Raw genomic sequence first — 14,523 nt, forward strand, 5'->3', positions numbered from 1 at the left:
GGTACTACTCTTGGAACTAAGATATTAATTAAATGAGTTGTCAGTAACTCACTTAATTAGTGGACATTCGATATCTTAAACACAGGGAGACTAACACACTCATAATAAGAAGGAGCCCAAAAATGTAATTTGGGATTGGTGCGGTAGTTCAATAATAATTCTCTAGTGGAATGAATTATTATTGATAAAATTAAGTTGTGTGTTCGGGGCGAACACGGGATGCTTAATTTTATCGGGAGACCAAAACCAATTCCTCCTCTCGGTCCCTATCGTAGCCTCTTAATTATAGAGTACTATACCCACCTTCTTACCCATCCTATAGGGGGCCGGCCAAGCTAGCTTGGAGACTAAGCTAGGGCCAGCCATGTTTTGGTTCATGGGTGAATTCATGTGGCCGGCCCTAGCTTGAACTCAAGCTTAGGTGGCCGGCCCTATTAAAATAAAAAGGAATTTTATTTTTTTAAATTTTTCTTATGTGGATAACATGATTTAAAAGAGAGTTTAAAAATTTAAATCTTTCCTTTTATAAGATTCTACAAAAAATTAAGAGAAGAGTTAAATTTCTTTCCTTATTTGTAGATTAAAAGGTTGATTTTAATTTTGGTAAAAACTTTCCTTTTAATCATGTTCATAATTTAAAAGAGAGTTTAAAAATTAAATACCTCTTTTATAAAGCTTCTACAAAGATTAAGAAAAGATTAGATATCTTTCCTTATTTGTAGATTGGAAGAGATTTTAATTTTTAAAGATAACTTTCTTTTTATCCACATGTTTAAAAGAAATATTTTAATTTATAAAATTTCCTTTTAATTGACCATCATGAAGGGAAAAATTATTAGAGAAATTTTTTAAAATTTCCGGAAACAAATTAGGAAAGTTTTAATTCTTGATTGAATTAAATTTCCTTTGCTTGGTTTAAAGTGGTCGGCCACATTGTTGATGAGAATAAATTATTTTTAATTAAATAAATTTTCCTTATCAATGGCAAAAGAATTAAGGAAATTTTTATTTAAATTTCCTTATTTGCCAAGGCCAAGGATTATAAAAGAGAGGGTAGAGGTGCCTTCATGGCTAACAACTCTATTATTTTTCCTCTCTCTTTTTCTTCCTTGGTGTGGCCATCCTCTCCTCCTTTCTTCTCTTTGATGGCCGAACCTCATCCTTCTTGTGGAGACTCATATGGTGGCCGGATCAAGTTTAGAAAAGAAGAAGAAGAAGAAGAGAAAGAAAGCTTTGTTTCTAGCATCCCTTGGAGCATGGTGGTGGTGGCCGAACCTCTTCATCCTAGAAGAAGTTTTGATGGCCGAAACTTGCAAGGAAGAAGAAGGTGCTTGGTGGTTCTCATCTCGGAAGATCGTTGCCCACACAATGTCCGAGGTTAGAAAAGGAATACGGTAGAAGATCAAGAGGTTTTTCTAAAAGGTATAACTAGTAATTTTTCTTTCCGCATCATACTAGTTATTTTTGGAAATAATACTAAATACAAGAGGCATACGATTCTAGAGTTTCGAATTTGTTTTCGATATAGTGTTCTTTTGTTTTTCTTTTCCTTGTGATTTGATTGTTCTTTTCGGTTAACCTAAAGTTATTTTAGGAAATTAAATATTAGCTTTCTATAAAAGGTTTTGTCTAGTCGGTGGTGGTTGCTCCCATATCCAAGAAGGTCATGTGCCTCGCCACGTCAGTACTGGGAACCGATTATGGAAATTAATATTTAATGGAATTAATAACTTAAGGTGACTTGGGTCGAACGTGTTAAGTTCCGCAGGAGATCCAAGTCAAAACCTAAAAGAACAAATAGATTAAGTTTTGGATCAAACGTGTTAAGTTCCGCAGGCGATCCAAAATTTAATTTAAAAGAACACATGGTAGCTAGGAAAAGGTTCAGACCTTTGTACAAAATTTTTGTACAGTGGAACCTCTAGGCTTTCCGAGTAGCAACCAACACGGATGAAGTTGGAGAGGGCTCGGTAGCTCGTTCTCCGGACTAGGTCAGAGAGGGCTCGGTAGCTCGTTCTCTGGACCAGACGAAGTCGGAGAGGGCTCGGCAGCTCGTTCTCCGGATTAGGTCAGAGAGGATTCGGTAGCTCGTTCTCGGACCAATCCTAGTATCACATAGGCGTTGGATCGGTCAACAGACCGATCCAGTGATACTTTGGATGACTGATCGGTCCGCAGACCGATCTAGTGAGACTAAATTTTCTGATCGGTCTGGTGACCGATCAGGAAACACTCAGTAGCACACTGAGTGCAATCTGATAGGTCTGTAGACCGATCAGGAGAAAATGTCGCAGAAGAAAAAGGGCGTTGGATCGGTCTATGGACCGATCCACATCCAATCTGATCGGTCGCCACGACCAATCAGACCAGCCTCAGACGGATCAGGCTGTTGTCTGATCGGTCCAAGGGTCTATGATCGGTCTACTAACCGATCCACAGTTAAGTTCATTGTGCATACGCTTTCTCTGATATTTTCTGATTCGCACTTCTTTTTGCCCATCTCTGTTTAACCTTCTGCTGTGAGTCTTTTGGAGATACAGGTTGCAGGTACCATACCAGTGCTTAGTTTCAAATTAAGCCTCATCAAAGGAATGAGACAAAGGTTCTTTCCACTGCTTTCTCTGCGTCAAATGCATTTGAAGCAGCAACGGCTACAGGTTGCGATTGGCTGTGTTTCTGGCAGTGATCAGGCGGCGATTTGCTTAACTCCTGGTGATTGGTTTGAGCTCAGAGGCACCAGTGAAGACCGTGGTTCTATTGGTGTGAGCTCAGAGAATCAGAAGAGGAAGAGAAGCGATTGGCGACGCCGTAGCTTGCAGCAGGGATTCGGTGCAGGTTGGCAGCGATCCGGTGCAGGCTGATCGAATGCAGAGACATAAGAAGCAGTGTATGCTGGAAAGAAGAAAAAAACGTGAAGCAAGTGAAAAGCTGTGTGTGTTTCGGTTGAGAGCTTGCTGTGTTCTTGGACTCTGTCTTCATCATCTTCGTGGCTGTGAGCTTACTTCGATTTTCTTTGAGCCACTGTGATCTGTAAGTCTTGTGTGCTTCATTTTAAATCTGTTCGAAGACTTTGTGGAGAGGTTTCTCCACCGAGAAGGAGAGCTTCATTAGCCGGTGTCATCCGGGGTGTAATCTACCGAAGATCAAGGGCTCGTCCACCTTACGGACACGCCGAGGAGTAGGGGCAAGTTATCCCCGAACCTCGTATATCTTGTGTTAGTGGTGCTTGGTTCTTTTCTCGTATAATTTTTTTTGTTTGCTTATTTTCCGCTGCGCTAACAAACTCGCTTAGAATTTTTGTGAAAAGATTAAGATTTTGGTGGAGGCTATTCACTCTCTCTAGCCATCCAAAGGATCCCAACATTAAGAAGGCTGATTTAGACTGAAATAGTCTGATTTCAGTCCATTAAGTCATATTTAGTCAAGTTAACCATCCCTAATCCTAATAAATACATTGATAAATATTTAAGAATAATTTTCTTGATGAAAACAAGAAAGGAGTGGTTAAAGGAGACTATTTTGAAGTTTAGGAGGAGGTTTGTATTCAATATTAAACTTTTAACCTCAAAACTTCAATTTTAGGTTTCCTAGACTTAGAGGTTTAAGAACTCCAAGTCAATGTTGTTGGCCTAGGTAGGCCGGAAGGAGGGGAGGTGAACTAGCTGTTAAGAGAAACCTTCCTCGACTTTTAACTCAGATTAAAAAAATAGAATAAATGAACAACCAAAAAACGAGGCCAAAAGAGTTACTTAGTTACAACCAGGGAGGTTGTTAATCCAAGGCAAGTAAACGCACTAAAGATCTCCTTCTTTGAAGGCGAAGAAGCCTCTTCACTCGTTGGAAGCTCAGAAAGTAACTAGGAAATGAATACTGAAGTCGTTACATATTTCCTAGGTTCAGGGGTCTTTTTATAGCCCCTGTAGAATCTTATTTGCATCTTAAAGACACCTTCCATAGGGTTGAAAGGCGCTTCCAGCGAGGCACCAAAAGATAAAACTTTATCCTTTGGCAACGGTTAAAATCAGCCTGGTCGAAGGGGCCTTCCATAGGGCTGGAAGGCGCCTTCCATAGTGAGGCACGGAGGAGCCTCGGAGGCGCCTTCAATTCCCTTTGAAGGCGCCTCTAGCAATGTTTCCATCCTCCTTTAGCTCTTCTACTACTCTGATCGCCTAGATGATTGCGGTCATCCGAAATAGGGCTCACCCAAACCCTTTTTCCGGCCTTATCCTCGAGTAGACTTCCACTCCGACTTCTCATCCCTCGGACCACCGCACACTTCCTTCTCGTCCACCGGTGTACTCTTCCACAGCATCTCGTCCCTCGGACCCACCGAGTCCGTCAGCTCTCTCCCGTGTCGTCCTTTTCGCCAGCCGCGTCTTCCGCTTGACTTCTTGTGCTCCTAAGCTCCTGCACACTTAGACACAAGGTTAAACACCAACATGGCCTAACCTGACTTGGTTGATCACATCAAAACTACCACGAGGTACCAACGATTATTTATGCAATGATAGAAGTTTGGAGCATGTTTGAGGGGAAGTTTCTTCTTAAAAGTATGATTTAGATTTTTTTTTTTTTTTTTTTGCAATGGAAGGTTAGGAACCTTCATTGCAATGAATACTCAAGATTAAGCATTGGAGACAATGGAAGATTGGAAATCTTCATTGTAACGAATGAATGATCTAGAGTGAGCATAGGATACAATAAAAGGTATGAGATTTTTATTAAGTTTGACAAAATTGACTCTTAAGGTAAAGAGTTTTTGGTGTGTGTCAAAGGGAGAGAAATATATGGTTTAAGTTAGAAGCTCACATTCATGATTTGACATGAGATGAAGAATAGAGTTGGATTAATATGGGTTAGACTAACTTAAACATATTGTCAAACATTAAAAAAGAGGAAATTGTTGGGAGATTGTTTGGTGCAATCGTCCTTAGGTCAAGGTTGACGAGTTTGACTAAACTTGAGTGGATTCGTGCTTGAGTTTCGATATTTGGATAATATGCGAAAAGAGGTTAAGTAAGTTAAGGTTGATCGGATACTTGAAAATATATGAGAAAGAAGTCAAGTATGTCATGGAGAACTGTATACTTAACTAATAAAGTCTTAACTGGAGGTTAGGAATGCAAAATCCTAATTCGAGAGTTAAGCAAAGGTAAAGTCCAAGTAGATCAATGAGAACAACACATTGGTAATGGAAAATCCTAATTACTGTTGAGACTAAAGGATGCCCACATATCTCCACAATGACATGATATTGTCCGCTTTAGGCTTATACCCTCATAGCTTGGCTCTTGGGCTCTACCCAAAAGACTTCATGCCAATGGAGATATCCTACATCCTTGTAACCCCATGATCTTTTTCAAATCTTTCCAATGTGGGACTTTGATTGAATCCCAACAATCCTCCCCTCAAAAGAAGGACCACAATTACTCTCATAATCCGGGCCTCCTTGTGAGCATCCAATCACCATGGCCTACTCACCTCCCCACAAGTATCTGGTCACCCTGACCTGCTCAGGGCCTCCCCACGAGCATCTGGTCACTCATGACCAGCTTCGGGCCTACCCTCAACTTCGTTCAAGGCCACCCTATATTGCATCTTGTCTGGATCATGACTTTGATACCATTTTGTTGTGCTTAAAGGATGCCCACATATCTTCACAATGACATGATATATATTGTCCACTTTGAGCCTAGACCATCATGACTTTGCTTTTGGGCAATAGCCAAAAGGCCTCGTGCCAATGGAGATATCCTACATCATTTTAACCCCATGATCTTTCTCAAATCTTTCCAATATGGGACTTTGATTGAATCCCAACAATTACAGTTAGGTAAAGGAAAGTTCAAGTGGGTTAAGGAAGATCACACGTCACGAGAGCACAGAGAGCTATTGAATTGATTGGTCAATCGATTTAGCCCTCTCCAATCAATTGGTCAATCGATTGGAGTAGAGTTTCATGAAGCACGGTTTTGTGCTGAATCAATTACGAAAGCATCCAATCAATTGGGAGAAAATTGCGAGTGAACAGTAAGCTTCTGTATTGAACTTGATCGATTGAAGCTACTTGATCAATTGGGAAAAGCATAAAAGAGCTGCTGTGAGGTTTGAATGGACAAATCTAATGTGGCAATCGATTGGGAACCCTAGATCATGAGATAAAAGGCATTTTCATAGGGGATTCAACACCGTTTCTTCTCTACTCTTCATCACAGGTTCTTAGAAGATTCTGAGAGAAGTCCTGCTACATTTTCGAGGCCACAGGAGGCATTTCAAGTAATAAGAGATTAAGAAAGCAAGGTTTTCTTTTGTATTGTGTATTTACATCTTGTTTTCATTGTATTCTTATATATGAGCTTGTATGAGATTTCTCCACCTCTGAATTATTTTCGATAAGGAGTGTTTTTTTATAGTGGAGTGTGTGTATGGTTTGGATCCTTGGATTAGTCATCTCAATGAGATGGATACCAAATAAATCCAAATGTTAGTGATTGTTTTGAGTTTTCCACTACAATGAATCATTAATGAAGTGATTAAAGTTAATCACTCTTCCCCTCTATCTTCCAAAGTGTTCTCACAAGTTGCACAGCAAGACAAATAAATAGGGATCACTAACATTTCTAATGCTAATACAAATAACAAATAAATAAGGGTGAATATAATTCCTATTGGCTATTGCCATTACAAAAAATAGCTAATAATTTTAATATTGAAATAAAGATTTTTTTACTAATTGTTATTTAAAAATATTAATAGTTTTGAAATTGTGATCCATTGATATCCCTTTGATTATTATTTTTCATTTTTTTCAACGAAGTACTAACTTTACTTTTTACCATATAATTTAAAATTCCTTTGATTTCCCACTTTATTTGCAAATTGTGTGCATTTTATTAATTAATTAGGCGAGACTCTATGTTTGAGATCATTAGTAATTTTATTTAACAATCAAATCTTTTTTGTTTGATTAAGTTTTATCCCACATTTCTCTAAAATTACACAATATCAAAAAATCAACAGTCTTAAACAAAGACTTGGAAAAATTTCATCGAAATGGCGGCTTGAATCTATATAATAGTACTATTGGGAGAAATTTAACATCGTCATTAGATTACGAGGAAATCTTGTAGTTAAGAAAAAAAAAATATACCTAAAATGGAGTTAGGATACTTTGTGATATATGAAGAAAAATAAATGATGTTTTAACATTTTACATAATTCTTTGACGATATTGACAATTGTAACAAAGGTAAATCTTATTAGAGAGCGACACACATGTTCATAAACAAATTCCATTATTCATATGTCTGATGGAATTCGAATACATTAAAAGAAAGATCTCATCACCATAACCCCCAATTAGGTACATAAACCCACCAAGGTACATAGAGTTCAAGACCATAATTGGTTTTAGTTATCTCCTCATCCTCATAAGCATCTAAAAATAATAAAATTTGTTGTTATTTTTCCAATTTTTTTTTAAATAGCATCTTATAAGAAGAATTACTTACGATAAGGAGCTGGCGCAGTTGACGGAGAAATTCTTATCGAAACAGTTGGAGACACCATGACAGCTAGAATAAGGACGAAGATGGTGAGACCACAAATCAGACTACTTTTTTGAATCATGATATCTTCTTTGTTTGTTTTCTTGAATATGAATATTATTTTGACTCGATGAAAATATTATATAGGGATAAACTAAGAGACAACGCATATTGTCATAGGAGTTATACATGCTTCAGAAACCTTCCTTAGAATGCAACTGAATTTTCTCTATTAAACTGAAGGGTACATTAACTTTTGGATTAATAGATTAATTAATTTAGGCTATTTAACGAGTAGATCTTAAAGAGATTTTATTTTATTCTAGATGTTGTTGATTGTTGATCGTTTTACACGGTCGATTCCAAAATTATTTATATAAAGATAAATAAAGAAATTGAACCGATATCACTATATGGAAAGAAAGATATTTCTCTCATCTTCATCAGAAATTAATATTTATTCCATTCTGCAACTCTATCGAGATAACCAACTCAAATTAAATCCTAGGGACATGAATTTGATTCCTTATAAATATAAATATCGTTTCAAATTATTATTATTATTTCCCTAGAAAGATCGTTCGCTAACACAGAATCGGAGACCGTGACCTCAGAATAAAAATTTCCTTTGGAATTTTTGACGTTCGCAAATTTTGACTCTTCCTCTCTGGTTGAAAAGCTGATCACTCAAGATAATTAATATTAATAAAAATAACAACTTACAAAGAAATAAATAAGATGGTCAAAATTTACTTGATTATAACATAGATAATTGTTAATTTAAAAATTAAAAATACTAATTATAATTATCGTGTCCTTTGGAGTTACTGGCGACATGCTATAATTGTTGTATCCTTTGGAACCACTAACACCTAACAATTGCATCCCTTAGGATTGTTGATGCATAACGGCTATATCCCTTTGAGTTGTTGGCTCGTAATGATCATGTCCCTTGGGATTGTTGCCGTGTAAATGATCGCATCCCTTAAGGCTACTGGCAAGAACAACCGAATCTCTCAAGGTTGCATAATGATTTGGATGTGACTCGGGATTGACTCAAATTGAACTCATCGAGAGCCAGTTGAGTTTATCCGAGTTTAGGCATGAGTCGGCTAATTTGGCCCAATTCCATCTCAAGTTGTACCGATTATGGATTAGGTTGACTAAGTCATAGCGAGGACTACGTTGACCAAGTTATGGACAACATACCTTAAAAATATGAATTTTGGAGTCCGAATATTTTCAAATTTTAATTCTACATAGTTGAATATTCATGGAGTTAATCAACAATATAGATTTTGATGGCCTAAAAATTTTTAATTACAAAGTTTAAAATAAATTCGAACTTAAATTACACAACAACTAACAAATCGATTTATGTAAGTAAATGTAATTTATAATTTACTTATTAAATTTAAAATTTTCAATGTTTATGCAACTAATTATAATTTACAACTAACACCTTCATTATATTAACAAGTAACAATTAAATTCATAATTTGAAACTAAATGTATATATAAATTAAAATAAATACAATATGCAAATTAATAAAAAAATATTCTTCAATAAACTAGGTAATTATATCACTAATTAAAATAAAATTCAATATATATCTATCTAAGCAAGGAGGAAAGTGACTAAGTGAGACTTAGATTATCAAAATGAGACACCCTTGAGGGAGCTAGGTGATGAATACTCCTGATAGTAGGAACGTGAAGAAGAAGAAGAAAGAAGGCAAATATTATAATAAATATGATTTTCTATTGTGTGCAATTATGCTATCTCCAGTGCATACTGCACATTGTATAACTCCAAACTAGTAAGTCATAACGCTTCTACAATGTGCAGTCGTGTGCTGCGGAAAAGTGCAACCATAATGTGCGACTACATGTTGCGGAAAAGTGCATCCACAACGCACGGCTGCACAATGCGGATGCATTTTTCTGCAATACACGATCGTGCATTGCTGATGCACTTATCTGTAGCGTGTGGCCACGTGCTGTTGTAAAGTGCATCCGTGTTACAAAGTCACAAGTGCACGGCTACATTGTCAATAATAAAATATCAATTTTACAGGGACTGTTAATTAAACACTAGTTAACTTCATACAGTTAATTATCTAGACAGTCGAAAGCTTGGCTCATGAACGTTTAAAAGAGAAAGAGAAGAAAAGAGAGAGAGAGAAGAGAGTGGAGAGAGAATAAGCGTTAGTAAGTGAAATGTAATCGATTTTAGGATTTCAGTTTCGTTATAATGCCAGTTAATGTCCCTATACATTGTTTATCTACCTAACTTCATGCTTACACTCATGTAGAAATTTTAACTAAAGTTCGGCACAACCCCATGTAGGTCTCACCGAAGAGTTTACCCAAGCTCTAATAATATTAAGTAAAGACGCAACTCTAAAAAGTCCGATTAAAGGGCCCCCCAATCATACAATCTCTAGAGTTAACTGATTTACTTACTAACGGTAGATTAATGCAATTAAGTAGAAGAGGTAACCTAGAAAGTCCGGTTAAAGGGATACCCTCTATCACAGGGCCTTTCGGTCATACAATCGTTATATTACACAAATTACTTCCTAATATTAATTTGGGAGAAACCCTCTAAACTCTAATTAGCTTCCCTTGTAAAGAATTGCCCTCTATTTCAAGGATGATACCCTTTGTCACAGGGTCCAGTTTAATAAATCAAAGTATCCCCTCTACACGGTGAACAAAATCCTACATTTACATGTATTGACCTCACACACATTTTTTCAAATACATACAAAGTATCATTGCACAAGAAAATGTATAAATACATAGTTCATACATCAACATTACATCACAACTACTTTCTACATCATAGATATGGAGAACTACTCCATTGTATAGAAAATACAACTAAGAGACAAGAGGAATAAGAATCTACAACTCAATACTCGAGTAAAGAGAAGAGAATGTTTATCTATGCATCACTGAGCTTCTTGGATAAAATCTTAGCTCTAGATGTGGATGGATCAGTGAAGATGGATGACATAGAGTTTTTCCAAGGGGAAGAACCTTTCCCCAAGGAATGAGGGTGGATCCCCAAGCCAAATATACAAGAAAAGGGGAGGAAAACCCCTTTTATAGCAAGGGGGTACGACCCCCTTGTTTTCTCCACCACGACAATTCTTGGGCGTGAATCGCCATGGACGGAGAGGCACGGTCGGACCTTAATTTATCTCTGGAAGGGAGGCGCGATCGTGTGATTTCACACGACAACCCTTGTTGGTTGTTGGTGGGAGGCACGGTCGTGCCTTTAGGGCACACCTGCCCCTGCTTCTTTGTTGGTGCTAGGGCACGACCTACACAAGCACGGTCGTACCCGTGGGTGACATGGGTGCAGGCACACGGTCGTGCACCAAGGCACGACCAGATTGCTAGTCTTCTCTATATTCACTCCAATGTGTGTCTTTGCTCCATTTTCATTCTAAATGACATCTTGTCAATCAAAACATGTAAAGAGTAGATCTCCGAACAAAATAGAATAGAAGTATGACATAATAATGAAATAGCATGCAACAAACATAGATTATACTCATGAAGGGGTTGGGTCAACAAACAAGTAGATGTACATCAAAGAATACTTAAAAACTTATATAACTTACACACATTAATCCGCAGTGTGCAGCTTCACGCTGCGGATGCATTTTATAGTAGCAATTATAATACAATTCTTATATAGCCACATATACAAATCTTATACAATTATAATACAACAAATATACAACCACAATTACATCACATATGAATACCACAAAGAATTATGATACTTTGCAGTATTCGAGTTGTCAAATGTGTGTGGTAAGAATAGGCTTCACCGTGTGGACTCATATCACACCATGGCAGGTATATACACCACTCCAAGGGATTGCTGAAGTTTCTCCAAACGAACCACTCACGTCTTGGGTGTTGTGCACTTGGCCTTGATATGCCTTTCATCAATATTGACTTAGATTACTTTGAACACTATTTTGGTAAAGAGGTGTCAATGAAATCCAGTGGGATCGGTAGCATAAAATGTCAATTACTAATGTTCATTCCTTATGTTTTATGTTTCATATGTTGATTTGTACTCTTGTTTATATCATATGCTTATTTGCTTATTTATTGTATGTTTTTGCTTGAAATTGATTTAGTATTGTATACTGTTCTGTTTAATAGACTGTTAAATTTGTGTTCATGTGCACCGCTATGTTATTGAGACTTGCTAGCTTACTTGCCCCTTTAGTTGCTTTCTAAACTATTATTTAAATTCCTAAATTTTCCATCTTATGCTTAACCTCTTTCTAGAGAAAATCTACTTAGCACGTCGCTAATACATTGCATTTATATATTATTTTTTATCACAGGTTATTATGAGGAGATTTGTACTCAAATGGTGTTAGCATGAGTTGAAGGATTGAAGGATTGAGTGAGATTTCTATGATTATGGCTAGCACTCAATTTGATGTTAAAAAAACAAAAATATCCTCTTTCGATGGATTTTGTAAGAACTTTTAAGGACAGAATGATTCTATTTTGTTAATTTGTTCAAGAGCATAACAACCTCATTCAAGGAAATGCACCCATTGTGAATAAAATGAATTTGAACATTTCAGTCAGGCCTTCAGTTCCTTAAAACAATGAAGAAAGGTTATTGTGAAGTTAAAAAAGAGACTGATTGATAAGATGAACAGGCACATATGCTCTTAAAGTAAATTTGTGTTGACATGAATGTAAATTGTATACTTTTACCATTATAATGAAATTGCATAGTGCACACAAGTAATCATAAAAAAAATCAAAAAAGATATGCTCATATATTGTTTGAATCATCCTGCAATAACAAGATTTTCTTCTTTGATTAAACATTGGTAATACAATGTTTGAGTTACCAGTAGAGTGTGGTCTCCTCATAAATTCATCCACCGATATACCATACCCAGCTGCTCTCATCTCAGAGCTGCTCAGACTTGCCATTGATCTGGGCATAAGCTTGAAAATCACTGAACTTCTTCCATCTATGTGAGCATGTGTCCACCTTGCTTGCCTGTCATAGCATGATGTTGTGCTACTTGAAATGATGGTCTCGAGTGACAGCATACTGAAAGAACTGAGGAGGAAATTTCTCCATCCTCAATGGCATGTTATCAAGTACTCTAAATGAAAAGCTACGCAAGTTTAATGAAAGGTTGATTGCATCCAAGTATTCCAAATATCGGCAAGGCAACTGGAGTAAGTTCCATTGCACCATGTGTCTCTACTGGAGTAAGTCCAGGCCTATAATCGTACGTTTCTTGTCACAATATAGGATCAACATAATAACCAGATGTCTTGCACCATTCCCTGGTTTTCTTCGTGTGAGCTATATCAGTAGGAGTATATTCATGCTGATAAAAAAACAAACGAGCAGATTCTAAACCAGATCTGAGAAGAGCACTATCTCCAGGAGGAAACTCAATGACAGCAGCAGAATAGTGAGCAAGGGATTGTGCAAGATAGGGGTGGACATCGGCCGGTTTGATCCAGTTTTATTTTATTACGGTTTGATTTTTTCGGTTTCGGTTTTGAAAATCTTTGATCCAAAATCAAACCATATTATTACGATTCGGTCCAAATTTTTATATACGATTTATATAATAAATTAAATTGATTTTGTGCGACTACAAATATTAGTTTAGAGACGAAGAAAAAATATCAATTTATTAAAATAATTATAAATTTAAAGTAATAATAAAATTTAATTATCTGGTAACAATAAGTAAATATATAAATATATAATTTGATTGTGCTATTATATTACAAATGATAATTAAAGGTACAATCCACGTATATGCTCCAATATCTATAAAAATCATATTTTAAGTATAATATGATCAATTCGATTTACTCGATTTTTTGGGAGTCAAAATCGTAAAGCAAATCGAATAACCGAATTTTAAAAAACTTAAACCGAAATCGGTCGAAACACCGAAAAAAGCGAATCAAAAAAACCCAAATTTTTCTGTTCGATCGATTTTTCCGGTTTAAATCAAATTATGTCCACCCCTAGTGCAAGAGTTATACTGAGATCTTGTAAGAATATGATAGAAGTCCTTCAAAGGCTATGAGATCTGTAAGTCTTACATGTCCAATAAATGGTCCCCCAATACCCTGATTTTCTTTGAGATATCAAAGAAAGGAGCAAGTTGTGCTAACTTAGATCTTAAAGTTACATCATAATAAAAAATAATGCATTCATTTAAAGAAAATACCTTATAGTTTATTAAGCAAGTACAAAAGCCCATGGAATTCTATTAATCTCAAGATTCATCAAATTTCCATGTGGATATCAAAAATCCTATAAATTTATGATGTTTAATTGTGGACAAAATTAAATTCCAAAAGTTCTTGAGAAACCTCCTACCAAAGAATATAGACCATGAGTGTTCATTAGTGAAAAACCATAGCTAAGTGCAAATGATTATCCCCTCCGATCACATCCGAGACTTTTTAGACTATGTAAAATGAGTAAAAGTAAAATACGTAAATAAGATAAGCAATAACACTAAATTGTGCCAAGGTCGTCACCGCCAGACTCGGAGTCGTGCGGTGGCGCGTCATGGGATCGCCAGATGCGTAATAGGAGTCGCCATGTGTCATCGCCAAATGTGGATGCAGAGCCGCCATATATGGGGCCGTCGTCGCCAGATGCAGAAGGCGGGGTCGTTGTATTGCTTGTAAAACCTATTGTAAGAGGTTTCCTCGCCTCCGGAAGGTATCCAAAAAGAAGAAAGTTAATGATGGTAGTTGTTACAACTAGTTCTTAAATATAGTCGTTTTGGGAGATAGTGAACTAAGTAAAATCAGGTATGTTAGCAGTTATCTCATGTTGTATTGTATTTTGTTTTAAGTTTTCACTACATGTGTCTCACACGGGTCTTAAAAAGAAGCTTATACGATAATGAAAAAAATTGACTAGAAAAAT

The 14,523-nt window shown here is 36.5% G+C and overlaps 1 pseudogene; it reads right to left on the reverse strand.

Moving 5' to 3' along the window:
• Positions 1-12,577: 12,577 nt before the first annotated feature.
• Positions 12,578-14,225, reverse strand: LOC122010794 (annotated as a pseudogene).
• Positions 14,226-14,523: the final 298 nt, after the last annotated feature.

This window comes from Zingiber officinale, chromosome 8A, assembly GCF_018446385.1.
Source record: "Zingiber officinale cultivar Zhangliang chromosome 8A, Zo_v1.1, whole genome shotgun sequence".
Lineage (NCBI taxonomy): Eukaryota > Viridiplantae > Streptophyta > Magnoliopsida > Zingiberales > Zingiberaceae > Zingiber > Zingiber officinale.